Source organism: Petaurus breviceps, unplaced genomic scaffold (genome assembly GCF_028583685.1).
Source record: "Petaurus breviceps papuanus isolate PSGF00001 unplaced genomic scaffold, PetGlider_PUasm1.0 90535, whole genome shotgun sequence".
Classification (NCBI taxonomy): Eukaryota; Metazoa; Chordata; class Mammalia; order Diprotodontia; family Petauridae; genus Petaurus; species Petaurus breviceps.
Window position 1 is genome coordinate 2,657,378 of NW_027187270.1, and position 14,695 is coordinate 2,672,072.

Below are 14,695 nucleotides of genomic sequence, written 5' to 3' on the forward strand. Positions count from 1 at the left end.
CATTTGTGTGTCTTTGTGTCATTTCCTTAAGATTCTTAGACAGCAGACCATTATCATTGATATTTAATGCAGATATTTTTCCTACTTGACAGTTTTTGTTCCTATTCCAAGGTCATGAATTTTTTATGCCCCAAAAAAAGCTTTTTTAATTGTATGTAATCAAAATTGTCTGTCTTTTCTGTCAACTCCCTTTTTCGGTTAAGAATTCTCTCCCTAGCCATAGGTGGACAAACTGTCCCATTCTTCTCTAACTTTTTTATGATGTAACCTTTTTTACATTCAGGCCACAAGACCATTTGGAGTTTATTGAAATACATGGTGTAAGAAATCAGTCTAAACCTCATTTCTGCCAAACTGTTCTTGAATTTTCCTATCAGTCCTTGTCAAATATAGAGTCCTTCCCATAGGAATTTATGGTCTTGGGCTTATCCAATGCTTGGATAATGTTTTCAACAATTTCTTGCTTCTACAGATGAGAAAACTGAACACCCAAAGATGTAAAGTTATTTGCCTAAGTCCCTGCTCTCGAGAAGCTTATAGGCTTACAGTGGGTACAGTATGAATATAAATGCACACATATACATATGTGTGTGCATGCACATGAGTATATGCATGTATACATGCATGCACACACACCAGATACAAATAACCTGATCATGTGATCAGGGGTGGGAAGGGAACAAGGCACTAAGCAGCTAGGGGACAAGAAAAGTCTCCTGCAGAAGCTAGCATTGAAGTGAATCTTGAAGGAAAATAGGAATTCTAAAAGGCAGAGGTGAGAAGAGAATCCATTCTAGGCATGACACAGAAAGAGGAAATGGAGTGTCTTGTGTGAAGAATGGTAGGAAGGTGAGCTTATCTGGGCCATAGAGTACTTGGAAGAAAGTAATGTAGAAGGAAGCTAGAAAGGTAGGATGAAGCCAGGTGGTGAAAAGTTTTAACGCCAAACAGAGGAGTTTATATTTTGTCCTAGTGCTAATAGTGAGTCAGTGAAGTTTACTGAGTAGGGGAGCGGTTAGAATTAGACCTTAGGAAAATCACTTTGATAAGAAGGAGCAGAGCTCAGATTTGAGCCCAGGTCCTTTGACTCCAATGTCAGTGTTCCTGCCGCCATGTAGTACAGTGGACATGGAGAAAGGAACTAAGAAGAGAAACAAAATTAATGAGAGAGAAAGAGAGAGGGAGAGGAGACAGAGAGAGAGAGACAGAGAAGAGAGAGAGATGGAGGAGAGAGACAGAGAGAGAGACAGAGAGAGAGAGGAGAGACAGAGAGAGAGAGAGGAGAGAGAGAGACAGAGAGACAGAGAGAGAGAGAGGAGAGAGAGAGAGACAGAGAAGAGAGAGACAGAGAGAGAGAGAGAACACTAAACATGGAAGAGAGGCAGAGAAAACAAATGAGAGAAAAATTACAATATTTACAAATGGTAAGGTACTTTAGATACCATCTAGATCAACCTCTTCCTTTTGCAGCTAGGGAAATTGAGATGAAGAGAGGTGAAATGACTTGCCCAAGGTCATTTGTCCAGCTGGCATTTGAACCCATGTCTCCACACTCTAAATCTAATATTCTTGCCATATTGTTTACTGGACAAATAACGAAGATTGGAAAAATGAACAGACCATCTCTAGCCAGGGACAAAGGTACAGTCTCCTTAGGTGGGGGCCATATCGTAGAGTGAGTTAATGACTGAGATTTATTGTTATTTTCCCTTCAGGTGGATTTTTTCCATCTTTTGTCTGCTCTGTATATACAGGGACAGTTCAAAATCAGAGCCTTAGATGTGTCTTAAACCTGTCTCAAGGGCCCTGCAATCACCATGAGATTGTGCTCCCTGATAACTGCTGAAATGAAGGAGTTCAGGAAGTCACAGAGTGCCATGGCATCTGGGCCCATCCCACCTCAGTCTAGCCCAAGTAGGAGACTAAGCAGAACCAAAGGAGGTTTCTGAGAGCAGCCAGTCAGCCCTGAGTCACCTGGGGTGGTGAGATGGGTGAGGCTGCCGGGGGGGGGAGAGGAGGGGAAATGCATCTTGTTGAGAAAATAAGTTCCAAGCTGATGGTGTCAACATGGAGACTCTAAGGGCCTGGGCACTGACATTCAACACTTTCTAAATCTATGACCTATGATCCTAGCTAGACAATGCCAAAGAAAGAAATCACTCAGCACTCTAGGCTCTGTGTTGAATAGACCATGAAGCCATCATGGTGCAGTGGTAAGAATGCTGCATGACCAGGATTCAAACTCCATCTCTGGTGCTTTTGATCTATGTGACCTTGGAACTTCTGTGAACCTCAGTTTCCTTACCTGTAAAATGAGAAGCCTGGATCAAAAGATCTCTCAGATCTCTAGATTCTATATGTGACTGCATAAGTTACTTCATTTCCCTGGTCCTCAATTTCCTCATCTGTAAAACAAGGGGGTTGGATAGTTGGCACCTAAGGACCCTTCCAGCTCTGAGTCTCATCTATGAGATCTCTCTCTCCAAATCTATGATTGTATAATCTTAACTTTAACTGGGAAGTCTATTTCTATCCTCCCCCAGGTCATTGAGTGATTCCTTTGAGGGATTCCTCTGGTGTTTTGATGGTCTCTCTACCATGGACAGTTCTATGGAAGGTCTTGGAGAGTGCTTGTGCTGGGTGGTGGCAGAGACTCCAATGGCCACTGCCTGCCCCAATGGCCCATCAAATCCCAGAGGTGAGAGGGGCAGCTTTGTTTGAGAGCTGCTCTTTAGAAGACTAAAGACTTGTCCCCCTGCTTCCCAGTCTGGAGAGAGCATTTCCACTAGAAAAGCTCAGGGCAGTCTGAATTTTCCTGGGTCAGTGCATGTCAGCAATTTCTGGAGAATCGTAGCACCAGGAGTTTTTTAAGTGAAATCTCACATCAGCTAATTTAGCTCCTGCTGTCCTCATCTTCTTTTGTCCATGAATAAGGGCCCTTTCTCTTGTCACTATAGCTTCGAAGCAGCCTATCACTGGGGTTTCTCCAGTGTAGCACGAAGGCAGAAGGGCCATTTAAGATGAAGAAAGAGAGCCCTAAATGACCCTGGCCCTCCCCCATGGAGGCCTAAGCCCCTGAACAGAAAAGAGAATTGCAGAAACTTAAGAGTTGCATGAGACCTTAGAGGTCACCTCTTCGAGCCTCCCACCCAGGACAAGAGGCCCCACTGCCACATCTCTGACAGGTAGAAAGCTAGCCTTTGCTTGAATACCTCCGAAGATGGGGGAACTCACTGCTTCGGAAGGCAGTCTTTTCCAGGGTTAGGAAACACTGGCTGTCAGAAAGGGTTCCCTGGGATTTAATCAAAATCCTTCCTGATCCTAGTTTTGCTAACTAGGATCAAGCAAAATGAATGTAACCCCTCTTCTACAAACCTGCCTTTCAGATATTTGAAGATCATTATTATGACCTCCCCCACTCTTTTCTTCTCCAGGCAAAAATGTCCATTTTGCTTGACCATTATTCATGTGCATAGCATTTGGTCCCCTTGTCCTGGTTGCCCTTCTCAGCACTGGTTCCAGTTTGTCTGTGTCACTGTTTTCTCTTCTCGATATTTTCTCCAGATCTTTTGCTTTTCTTATAAGATACTCCACTTTCTCTTCTACTATTTCATTATTCATATTTTGTTTAGTTATTTCTTGATCTCTTATGATTTTTCTGGCTTCCCCTTGCCCAACTCCAATTTTCAAAGTGCCATTTTCTTCCTTAAGATTCTGGATCTCCTTTTCTAATTGGTTGACTTTTCTTTCGTAATCTTCTTGTGTTTTTCTGGATTATTCTTATGGGTTGTTTTTTTAGTTTTTCCTCCATTTCTATGATTTGATTTTTAAAGTCTTTTTAAAGATCTTCTATGAATTCTTTGTGGGCAACTGACCATTTGACATTACTCTTTGGAGTGGAGGAGGGTTTCATTACTTCAGTATCCTCCTCTGAAGATGAACCCTGGTCTTCTCTATTTCCGTAATAGCTTTCTAGGATTAGATTCTTTCTCCTTTGCCCGTGCATTCCATGTTACTCTTTGAAATTTGATGCCCACAATTAGACAAGACATTCCAGATGCAGTCCCACCAACAGGGAACAGTGGAATTATAGTATCCCTATTTGGATCACTAGGTTTCTATTGCTTCAGTTTGATTTCACTAGTTTTTTTTTTCAAAAGTTGCTGTTAGCTCATATGCCAGACCTTACAGTTACTCCCTATTAAATTTAAGCTACAGAGTAGTGATTACTCCATGGTTTTGAGTCCTTGTTCCAGTGCTTAGGCCAATGCTATGGGACCTTAAACAAGTCAGTTAACTTTTCTGAAGTTCAGTTTCCTCATATGTAAGAAGGGCGATGCTACAGAGGGTCATAATGAGGTATGTATATCCTAAACTTCAAACTGCATGCAGATGTAAGTCATCATTATTATTTATTTTAGCCCACTGTTCCAATCTATTAAGATTTTCCTGGATCCTGATTGTGGCATCCAAGGTATTAACTATACTCAAGCCCCACCACCCCCCATAAAACTGACAAGTATATTTTCTGTGTCATTAGCCACGTCATGGGTAACAATGTTTTTTGTTCTTGTTTGTTTTGTTTTTGTTTTGCAGGGGGGAAGGTGGGGCAGTTGGGGTCAAGTGATTTGCCCAAGGTCACACGACTAGTAAGTGTTAAGTATCTGAGGCCAGATTTGAACTCAGGTTCTCCTGACTCCAGGGCCTATGCTCTATTCACTGCACCACCTAGCTGCCCTGATGGGTAACAATGTTGAACAGATCAACCAGAGACTTCTTTCTGTGTTGCCATCTATCAATCAACACTCTTTGTTAAGAATGGATCCATGTCTATAATAGTCATTTTACCTAGCTCATATTTCTCTGCTTTGTTGACAAGGACATCATTACATTTGACAAATGTTTTTCTGTCAAAATCAATCTCTACTATACCAGAAGTATTCCTTTGACCTAATCTAGCAATACTAAACAAATAAATGAGACAGGAAAATGGAGCTAATTCGGCATGACTTTTGTAAGGAGATCCATGCTGGCTCTTGGTGATCACTGCTTTCTTTTTTAAGCACTCACAAAGCTACTGTTTAATAACCTGTTTGCAACTTTTGCCTGGCATTGATGTCAAACTCATCAGTCCATAGTTACCAGAATCTACCTTTATTATCTCTTTGAAAATTGGGACATTCGCCTATCTGGCATTTCTCCAACTCTCTCTGATTCCTCAGTGATTGCCAGAAGTGGTTCTGCAGTTGCATCTGCTAGTCTTTTCATCACTCTGACCTTTAATTTCTGTGGACCCAGACATTTTCACTCATTAAAATGGCCAAATGTTCTCTCTATGTCTGACTAGGACTTTAATTTCTTTTATAAGAACATGGAACCTGGAGGCAAGAGACTTGGGTTTGAATGCCACTTCAGATAATTATTAGCTGGGTAATCAAAAGCATGTCCCTTCCTTTCTCTGCAGCTCATCTTTCTCTTCTCTAAACTAGGGTTAATAATACTTACACTGCTAACTACCTCACAGGGTTGTTATGAGCAAAATGCTATAGAAATGTGAGCTTGCCCATGTGACCTTGGGCAAACCATTTTTCCTGGATGAACTTCATCTATAAAATAAAGGGATTGTACTACATGTAGTAGATGACTAGTTCATGGTTTTGGGGAAACTGATCTGGTCAAGTAAGGACTAAATGTGGAGTTGAGTCCTCTGAATGTATGCCTAGAATAAGCTGGGAATCAGTTTCTTTGGTCTTTGCTGCAAAATCTGATGGCAGATGTGTACCTGCAGCTAGGGTGCATCTTGGCAAGAGACTGCAGTAAATGGAATCTGGATTTGTCACTGAGTCTGCAATGAGTTGGAAAAAAAATGTGAATTTAACATGAGACTAACTCTTTGCATCCAGGGCAATTGGGAAACATGATAGAGATTGATTTCAAGGAGACCTGTCGCATTTTGGTCCTGAGAGCTAAATCCCCTAAGGCCTGGAGGACAACTCTGAATAATGCATAGAAAAAATGGCTCTGCATTCCTCCTCAATTTCATTGACTTTCAAAAGGCTTCTGACAGGCAGCCTAGAAACATGCTGGGGAGTCCTATTGCCCTGCCGTAAGGAATGACAGGGTTGTCCACATTGCTGGAGTTGTGCAGAGAGGTGCAAAGCATGCTCTAAAGGGCAAGAGACAGTCATGGGTCTTTTAAAGAAGTTTTACCATTTGTCACTCGGTGCTGTTTGCAATTGCCCCAGACTGGTGAGTGGGCAGGGGTTGGCACCCTTCCAGAGATGGCATGCCAAATTTCATCCAGTCCATCCACAAGCCTGGAGGAGGAGAGGAAGAAGGGGTTAGATGTGGTAGTTCCCTTCATAGAAGGGGGGCAGGTATGCAAGCACTGGGGAGCAGGAGGGTTGGTGGGGGTTTTCCTGAGCTTTGCCCAGCTAATAAATATCTGAAGTGAGATTCAAGCCCAAGTCTCTTGCCTCCAGGTTCCATGTTCTTATAAAAGAAATTGAAGTCCTAGTCAGACAGAGAGAGAGAGAGAGAGACAGCACTTGGCCATTTTAATGAGTGCAAATGTCTGGACCCAGAGAAATTAAAGGTCAGAGTGATGAAAAGACTAGCAGATACAACTGCAGAATCACAGTAATCACTGAGGAATACTTTTTCAGAAGTACTTACAGAATACATGTTATTCTCTGTATGACCTTGAAAGAGTCCTTGTTATCTCCCTAGACCTCAGTTTCTCTCTCTCTCTCTCTCTGAAAAATGAAGAAGTTGGTGAAGGATATGGAAAAAACCTCAAGATATGCCAGTTAAGGTTCATTTGAAGGAACTGAGAGAGGCAGGAAATGTGCTGAGGTGGATAAATAGCAGCCCTTGGAGTCAGGAGGAATCGGGGACAAATCTCACACTTCTGAGCTATGTGGCCCTGGGAAAGTCACTTCACTCCTTAGTCTGCTTCCTCATCTGTAAATGAGAGGGCTTGACCCAATGACCTTTAAGGGACCTTCCCACTCTAAATCTATAAAAATAATAACAACAACATGTATATAGAGCTTACGATATGCCAGGCACTGTGCTAAGTGCTTTACAATTATTATCTTATTTGATATTCACAACCCTGGAAGGTAGGTGCTATTATTATCCCCACTTTTTTTTGACAGATGAGGAAACTGAAGCAAACAGAGGCTACGTGACTTGTCCAAGGCCACACAGCTAGTAAGTGTCTAAGGTCATATTTGAACTCAGGTCTTCCTGACTTCCAGTCTAACTCTCTATCCACTGCCGTGCCACCTAGCTGCCTGTGTGCTACAAATGTTTATTTTGGAGAAGAGAAGACTTGGAAGAGGAAGGTTGGCAGGACATTGAGAGTATCTGAGGGACCGTCACGAGTAAGATGGATCAAACTTGTTCTTCTTGACCCCAAAAGCTGATAGTAAAATAAAGCTTCCTAACAAATAGGGCTATCCCAGAAGTACAATGGGTTACCTCAAGAAGCACTAAGTCCCGTCACACTAAAGACCTTCAAAGCCTGAATGAGCAGAGATTCTCGTTCAGGTGTGAATTGGGCTAGTTGACCCTGAAGGTCCCTCCCAACTCTGCCATTCTAGAATTCAGCCTTCCTAGCTGGCCTTTATTTCCCTCATCTGTAAAATGAGGGAGTTGGACCGGGTAACTTCCAAACTCCCTTCCAGTTCAAAATCTCAGATTCTGTGATGTCTGAGAGCCCAATCCTACTTGAATACTCACTTTGGGAGGCCAAGTGACCCTTGCCTCCCAGGGATCTCAGCTGAGAAGATATCATACATACATGAAATACCTACAGGATGGGCCAGAGAATCCAGTTTCACACTGTCTCCTAAAACCTCTACATGCTATTGGAGCTCAGAGAAGAGAAATGTCATTGTGAGCCAGCATTGTCACCAAAGGCTGGGGATCACACAAGGCTAGAGCTTGAAGAGGCCATGGAGACCATAGAATCTAACCTTTTCATATTACAGAGGAGGGCCCTAAGGACCAGATACTTGGACATGTAAAGCAGCATGGAAATGGCAGGGATCATTATCACTGGTTGCCTAGGCTGGACTGGTTTACATCTCGGCTACCCCATGATACAATGATCCTTGCCACCTCCTGGCAATACCACACAACTTCTAATCGTGGAAGGCCACAGTCTCAAATTTTTCAAGTAGATTTCAAGTAATCTAAAGGGTAACAGAAAGATGTACAGTGGATATAAATAGGCATGCCACCCAGCAATGACACACATGCCAACTGTCACAAAAGACATTGGAAGATGTCAGACCAGAAAAGAAAGTGGGCTCGTGGCCCAAGAACTATTATTAGTTAAGCAGACCTTTTGGGGTTTTGCTGAGACCTAATCATGCAGAAAATTATTTCTATGAGAAAATGCATTTGGAACTCTAAACCAACTGTTGGAAAACAACTGGTCATATGTAAAGGGTGACCTGTCATTTGTCTTGTATCCACTGCCCCTTCCCTTCAGTGATGGCCACTGAAAGTACAAGATATTAATATATAGAAATTTAATTGAATTTTTATTTTGGACTAAACTGTAGCTGTATTGCATCCAAGTCCCCATAGGGTACAAGCATTTCGACATCCTGGTCTTCCCTTATGGAATAAGATCTCCAACATATTAATATCCTTCTTAAAATGTGGACCCCAGAACTAACCACAATTCTTCAGATTCAGTCTGACCAGGGCAGAGGACAGAAGGATTGGCATGCCCCCATTCCTGAACACTATGTCTCTCAATGTAGTCCAGGATTGCATTAGCGTTTTTGACTGCCGTAACTACCATAGCACTCTGTTGATTGACTTTGCATTCCACTAAAACCCTCAGATTTTTTTTCCTCACAAACTGCTATCTAGTTACATGCCCCCTCCCCATCCTGTTCTTGTAAAACTTAATTTTGGAGCCCACATGTAAAAGGTTGCGTTTATCCTGATTAAATTTCACTATTCAGATTCTGCCCATCCTTCTAGATTATTGAAATCTTTTATGTGGTGCTGGCTCTGTCATCCAACATCTTATCTCTTACTCCTAGCACTGTGTCATCTGCAGATTTGATTTGCATGCAATTTAAGCCTTCATTTTAGTCCCTGACAAAAACGATGACCAGCACAGAACCATGGTCAACTCCTTGAGCCTTCCATACTTGATACAGGAATTCCTCCAAGTTGACTCTGACTACCGTCCTCCATCCCCTCTTCACTTCACCCCTTTGCCTCTCAATATACTAAAGATCATTGCTACAGTCATTTAAGCTACTGACACCAGTGACCTGGCAGACCAACCATGACCTCTAGGAGAGCATTTCAAATAGGAGCACAGCCCTTCCAGAGAGTGGCAGCTGTTGGGAGCCTCCTTGCTAGCTGTAGGGTGGTGCCTGACAGGCCATTTCAGATCTTTTCAGCAAATGTCCCTGGCCAGTCTTGGTCACCTGCACGTATTCCCATTGATCTGCACAAGTGGCAGGATCTGCTCCTTTGGAATCCTGAAAAAGCTGAGGGGCATGGGGTAAAAGTGAGCCTAGATCATGACGTAGTTCACAAGCTACTCACAGAGGCACAGCATGACACTGACATGTAAATAGTTCCACAGAACTCCATTTTCTGGGGATTCTGTCCTGCTAGGCTTCTAAAAATTGTACTCATTTCTATTCCTTGAAGTCATAAGCACCTGAAAATAGGGGGCTCAGAATAACAGTGCCTCTTCATCTCTAACTTTAGGATGGCTAGAATAATCCCTGACAGGTGCAACTAACAAGCCCCACCTCTGACAGTCACCCTTTTTCTGTGCTTTCCCCTCTGCTCCTAGAATGACAGACGACTTGGTGACCTGGATTTCCCTTCCAAGCACTATGGAGAAGATGTATGTTGCCCTTTCCCAGAGATAATGTTTTGACTCCTTCCCAGAAGCAGCACAAAGCATGAAAAGTTGTCAGGAAGGGGTGCTCAGCAAGACCCTGTTAGTAACATGGCTCATACAGAAATATGTTTGGTATGACTTCACATGTACAATGTGTGTCATATTGCTTGCCTTCTCAATGGATCAGAGAGGGGCTGGAAGGAGGGAGAGAATTTGGACCTCCAAATTTAAAGAAATGAATGTTTACAAAAAGGCTGTTAGTAAAAGTAGTATCAAAGGAGTCAAAAATACCAGTCTCCATGTTCCACAACCCAAATGGACTGAAAACAGACAAGGAGGAGATACATTTGATCCATTCAGAGGATAACAATGATTTGAATGGTAGCAACAATGTCTCTGGGAGCCAATAGGTCAACCTAGAAGCATAGAATTCTTGTTCCGTGGAACTTTAGACTATAAGCTCCATGCCAAGATACACACAAAAGTACATTGGTGTGTTAGGCAGCTTCTCTATTGAGGCTTCATGGGGGAAAGCAGATGAGTATCACACTGGATAAGAAAGCTTGGAAGGCATTTCCATTGACAAGGTAGGCTGGGGAAAGGGAAGGACACACACCCATGAGGCCATGATCTGACAAAGTTGCAAGGTAAACACTTATATTTATCTATATTTATATAGATAGAGAGTCAGTTATGTAACCTTGTACATAATAGATTAGATAGTCAATAGATTTTTAAAATAAACAGATGAGACCTCAGATATTCAAACCCCTCATTTGGCAAACGAGGAAACTGAGACCCAGACAGAAGTGACTCTCCTCCAGACAAATGAAGGGAAGTACCGGGTTTTGGAAGCCAGATCTCCTAGTTCTTGGTTTGAAGCTCTTCTCACAAATTCTGCTGCCCCTAAATTTCAGGAAGGGCCCATAGAAATTCATAGACCTAGAAATGGAAAGGACTTTAGAGGTCACCTAATCTAATCTCTTCATTTTACAGTGAAGGAAAATGAAGCCCAGAGAGGGGAAGGAGATGACTTAGGAAATAAAAGAGTTGGGACTTGACCCCAGGTGCTCTCATTACAAGTGCCACAGCAGCTCTCTAGAAACCAAGAGAATGTCAAAACTGAAACCCCTGGAGATCACCTAGTTCAACCCCTTCGCATCATAGATGGAGAAACAGAGGCATAGAATAAAGGCTGGAACCTAGGCTCCTAATCCAATGTACTGCAGTGCAATTGCAACACCTACCCCTGTCTGTAAAGTAATTCCTTCTTACCCTCCATGGGATGGGAACAACGAACAACCATCAAGACGGTACTTTTCATCTCCCCTAAGGGATTGTCAAGAGGCTTAATGAGACACAGTGAGGTTGCAAAGGACCCTGCATACTGTGGGTGCTCAACAAGCATTGCCTCATCACTCTCATCAGAAGAAACAGAAAATACAATCTATAAATACAAATTGTCTGATTAGTCCTGCTCCCCAAAGTACACCTGGAAACATGCAGTCCCCTTCTCCTTCCTCCCACAGACACCATCTGCATTTGCTTCACTCCATTGCAACTTCTTGTCTATTTCCGGAACATTTTTACGTCGGTCTTTTTCCCAGTGAGATTTGCTTCACTCTCCACCATCTTCTTCCCAGCATGCTCAGCTTATGTCTTTCTCCAGAACCCAACTCATTCAGAGCCCAGAACAAGCAATGCCCCAAATCTACTGTAGAGGAAGACTGAGTGTCCTGCAGGGAGTGAAAAGAGGGGACAAAAGAATGAGAAGGGAGGGGGGACAAGGGGAGCAACTCAGGAGATTTCCTGATTCATCTGATGTGGCAGAGCTGGAATTCTTAAACCCCAATCTTTTTATTCCCAGCCCAATGCGCTTCCCATTGTGCCTTACAGGTTAGCTGAGACCCTAGTAACTATAGTTAGAACTTACATTTCAACAGTACCTGGTTGGGTATTATCATTCTCATTTAATAGATGGGGAAAATCAGACTTAGAGAAGTGGGTTAATTGTTCAGGGTCCCCCAGTTGGGAAAGGCCAAAGTTAGGATTTGAACCCAGGTGTTTTTGACTCCAAGTTCAGCACTGTTCTGAGGGCAACTGTTAGGCAGCATTTCAAGCACTGGCTTTACCACTTGAATATCTGTGTGACCTTGGGTAAGTTACTTCCCCTCTCTGTGCCTAAACTTCCTTAACTTGTAAAATGGTGGGGGAGGCAGGTTGAGTATATATTACGTGGCCTCCAAGTCCCCTTCAAGCTCTAAATCTGTATAAATATCTCTATCCCACTCCCACCCTATCCTGGAAGAAATCACTGGGAGGAAAGGGCCTCTGGTGTCTGGGGCAAAAAAACCTAACATCTAGAAGCCATTCCCAACCCTTGGGGGCTCTTGTGTGTCACAGGGGACCAGTCAGCATATTGGGGGTCTAGAACATAGATTTCAAGGACATTGTCTCACATCTTGGCTTGCCTATAGAGGTTTTCTGGAACTGGATGAACAGGTTCTATGTAGTTCAGTTGTAAAGAGCAAGCCCTTTCCACAGGCCATTTCAAGAATCCTCAAGCGGTGAGTCATGCCTGGCTGGTGAATCCCACAGGCTCCCGTTGGCAGGTGCAGGCTAGCTGACTAGCCTGCCTGTGCTCTGCATGTCAATTTCATGGGGAGGCAAAAGGAAGATGCTATCTGTCACCCCTTCCTCCCTCCTCCTGTGACAGGCAAGGGGAAGGGACGTTATATTCAATGCCTCCCTTCCTCCCCCACCCAGTGTGGTAATAGGGAGGCAGCAGATCTCCTCACCACGAAAAAGCCATATCAATAAGTACAGATATAAATAGAGCCATCCTTCAACCTCAGATTTTGGGGAAGCAAGTGGCCTATGGTCCACACAAGGCCAGGAGAAATGGGATCAGAGACCTATCAAGCTGTGACATCTGATCTAATGCCACATTTTACAAAAGATAAGAAACTGAGGAGGGAAAGTGATTTGACCAAGGCCACTCCAACAGTTAGAGTAAGTGGAAGATGTCTCAGAGATGAAACAACTAGAGACAATGAAATCTACAACCACAAAGCAGGGTAGATGTGAGAATATGCTCTAGACCTCATCTGTGTTCAATATACTCACAGGAAATTGACTAATCATGGAAGAAAAAACCCTAGGTAGCTTCAGACAACACTAGAACCATTCTTGCAATCCTCTGCCCTGCTCAGATCCCATCTCAGAGTACTGGGATTCCATTCTGGGCACCACTTTTTAGGAAGGACAATCATAAACTGGAGAGTTTCCAAAGGAGGATAATTAAGACAGGGAAGGGGATTGAGTCTATGTCATATGAGGACTGCTTAGAAAAAGTAAGTGCCTTTAGCCTGGAAAAGAAAAGATCAAGCATTTCAAGAACTGATCATGTCACTTACCTGTCCAAGAAAGTTCAGTGGCTCCCCATTTCCTCTTAGATAAAATGCAAATTTCTTTGTTTAGCTTTTAAAGCCCCTCATAGTCTGGATCCAACCTATCTGATTCTATATTATGTTTCACGCACTCTGTGTTCCAGCCAAATCAGTCTATTTGAAAGTCCCCAAACACCATATCCCATCTCCAGACCCTGTGTGGGGGCATATGCTGAGCCCCTTCCCATGCCTGGAATGCTCTTCATCTCTGCCTCTTGAAAGCCTGTGCTTCCTTCAAGGCCTGGCTAAAGGGCTACCTCCTATGGTCCAAGAAGTCCTTCCTGATTTCCCCAATTGTTAGTGCCCTCTCTTTCCCCCAAATTACTTTTTATTTCTTGGTATGATTATTGTCAACTATTTAGCCTGTATTTTGTGGTTACTTATATGGGGACATATTGTTTCTCCCCAGTAGAATGCAAGCTTCTTGAAAGCAGGAACTATTTTCAATTTCACCCTTGTATCTCCATCTCCTAGCACAAAGTAGGCTCGTAAATGTTTGCTGAATGAGATAGAATGGATCTGGAATAATTCCTGTTCTGCTTGACCCAGGGGGCAAAACTAGAAGCGATGGGGAGAGGGCACAGCAGGAAGGTTTCCTGTTTCACAGTGAGGCACAACTTGGCAACAATCACAGCCGTTCTACCATGACATGGGCTGAGGCTTGAGGACCACGTCTCAAAGGCTCTAAATGGGATTGCTGCAGAGGAGGATAGGAGAGAGGGGAGTGCAGGACTAGCTGACCTCAGAGGCCCCCTCCACCCGTGGGATACCACAATTATAAGAAACACACTTGCTCAGGACTGCTATGATATTCAGATACTCAGCAAATGTTTCTTAAGCACCATTGTGTACAAGGGCCCTATTTTTGCTGCCCAATGATAAGAACCCAATGGAAATATATATGAATATGTGTGTATGTATACATATATACATATACATATATATGTGTAAGTGTATATGTATGTGTGTATATACATATATATATATAATTATAATTAATTAAATACACATATATTTCATATACATATATATATATATGAAAAAGAAAAGGAAAGCAAATGGAAATTGACAGCCCTAAGGATGAGCACCCAGGCAGCAGCCCCAGAGTTCCTTTTGCTCCTGTCTGGCAGCTCTCTGCTGTTCTCTGCCCCTCTCTTCCCTTCTTTGTCTCACTGTCTGCTGCCTTAAGCTCTCTGCATTGCTCTTCCTCCTTAATTTGCCCTCCTTCTTACTGGTGGCCTTTGTTCTCTTGTGGGCTTTGCTTTCTGTCTGCTGCCTGCCTTTGGACACTCTATTCTCTCTCTGTCTCTCTGTCTCTCTTTCTGTCTCTCTCTCTCTCTCTGTCTCTCTCTCT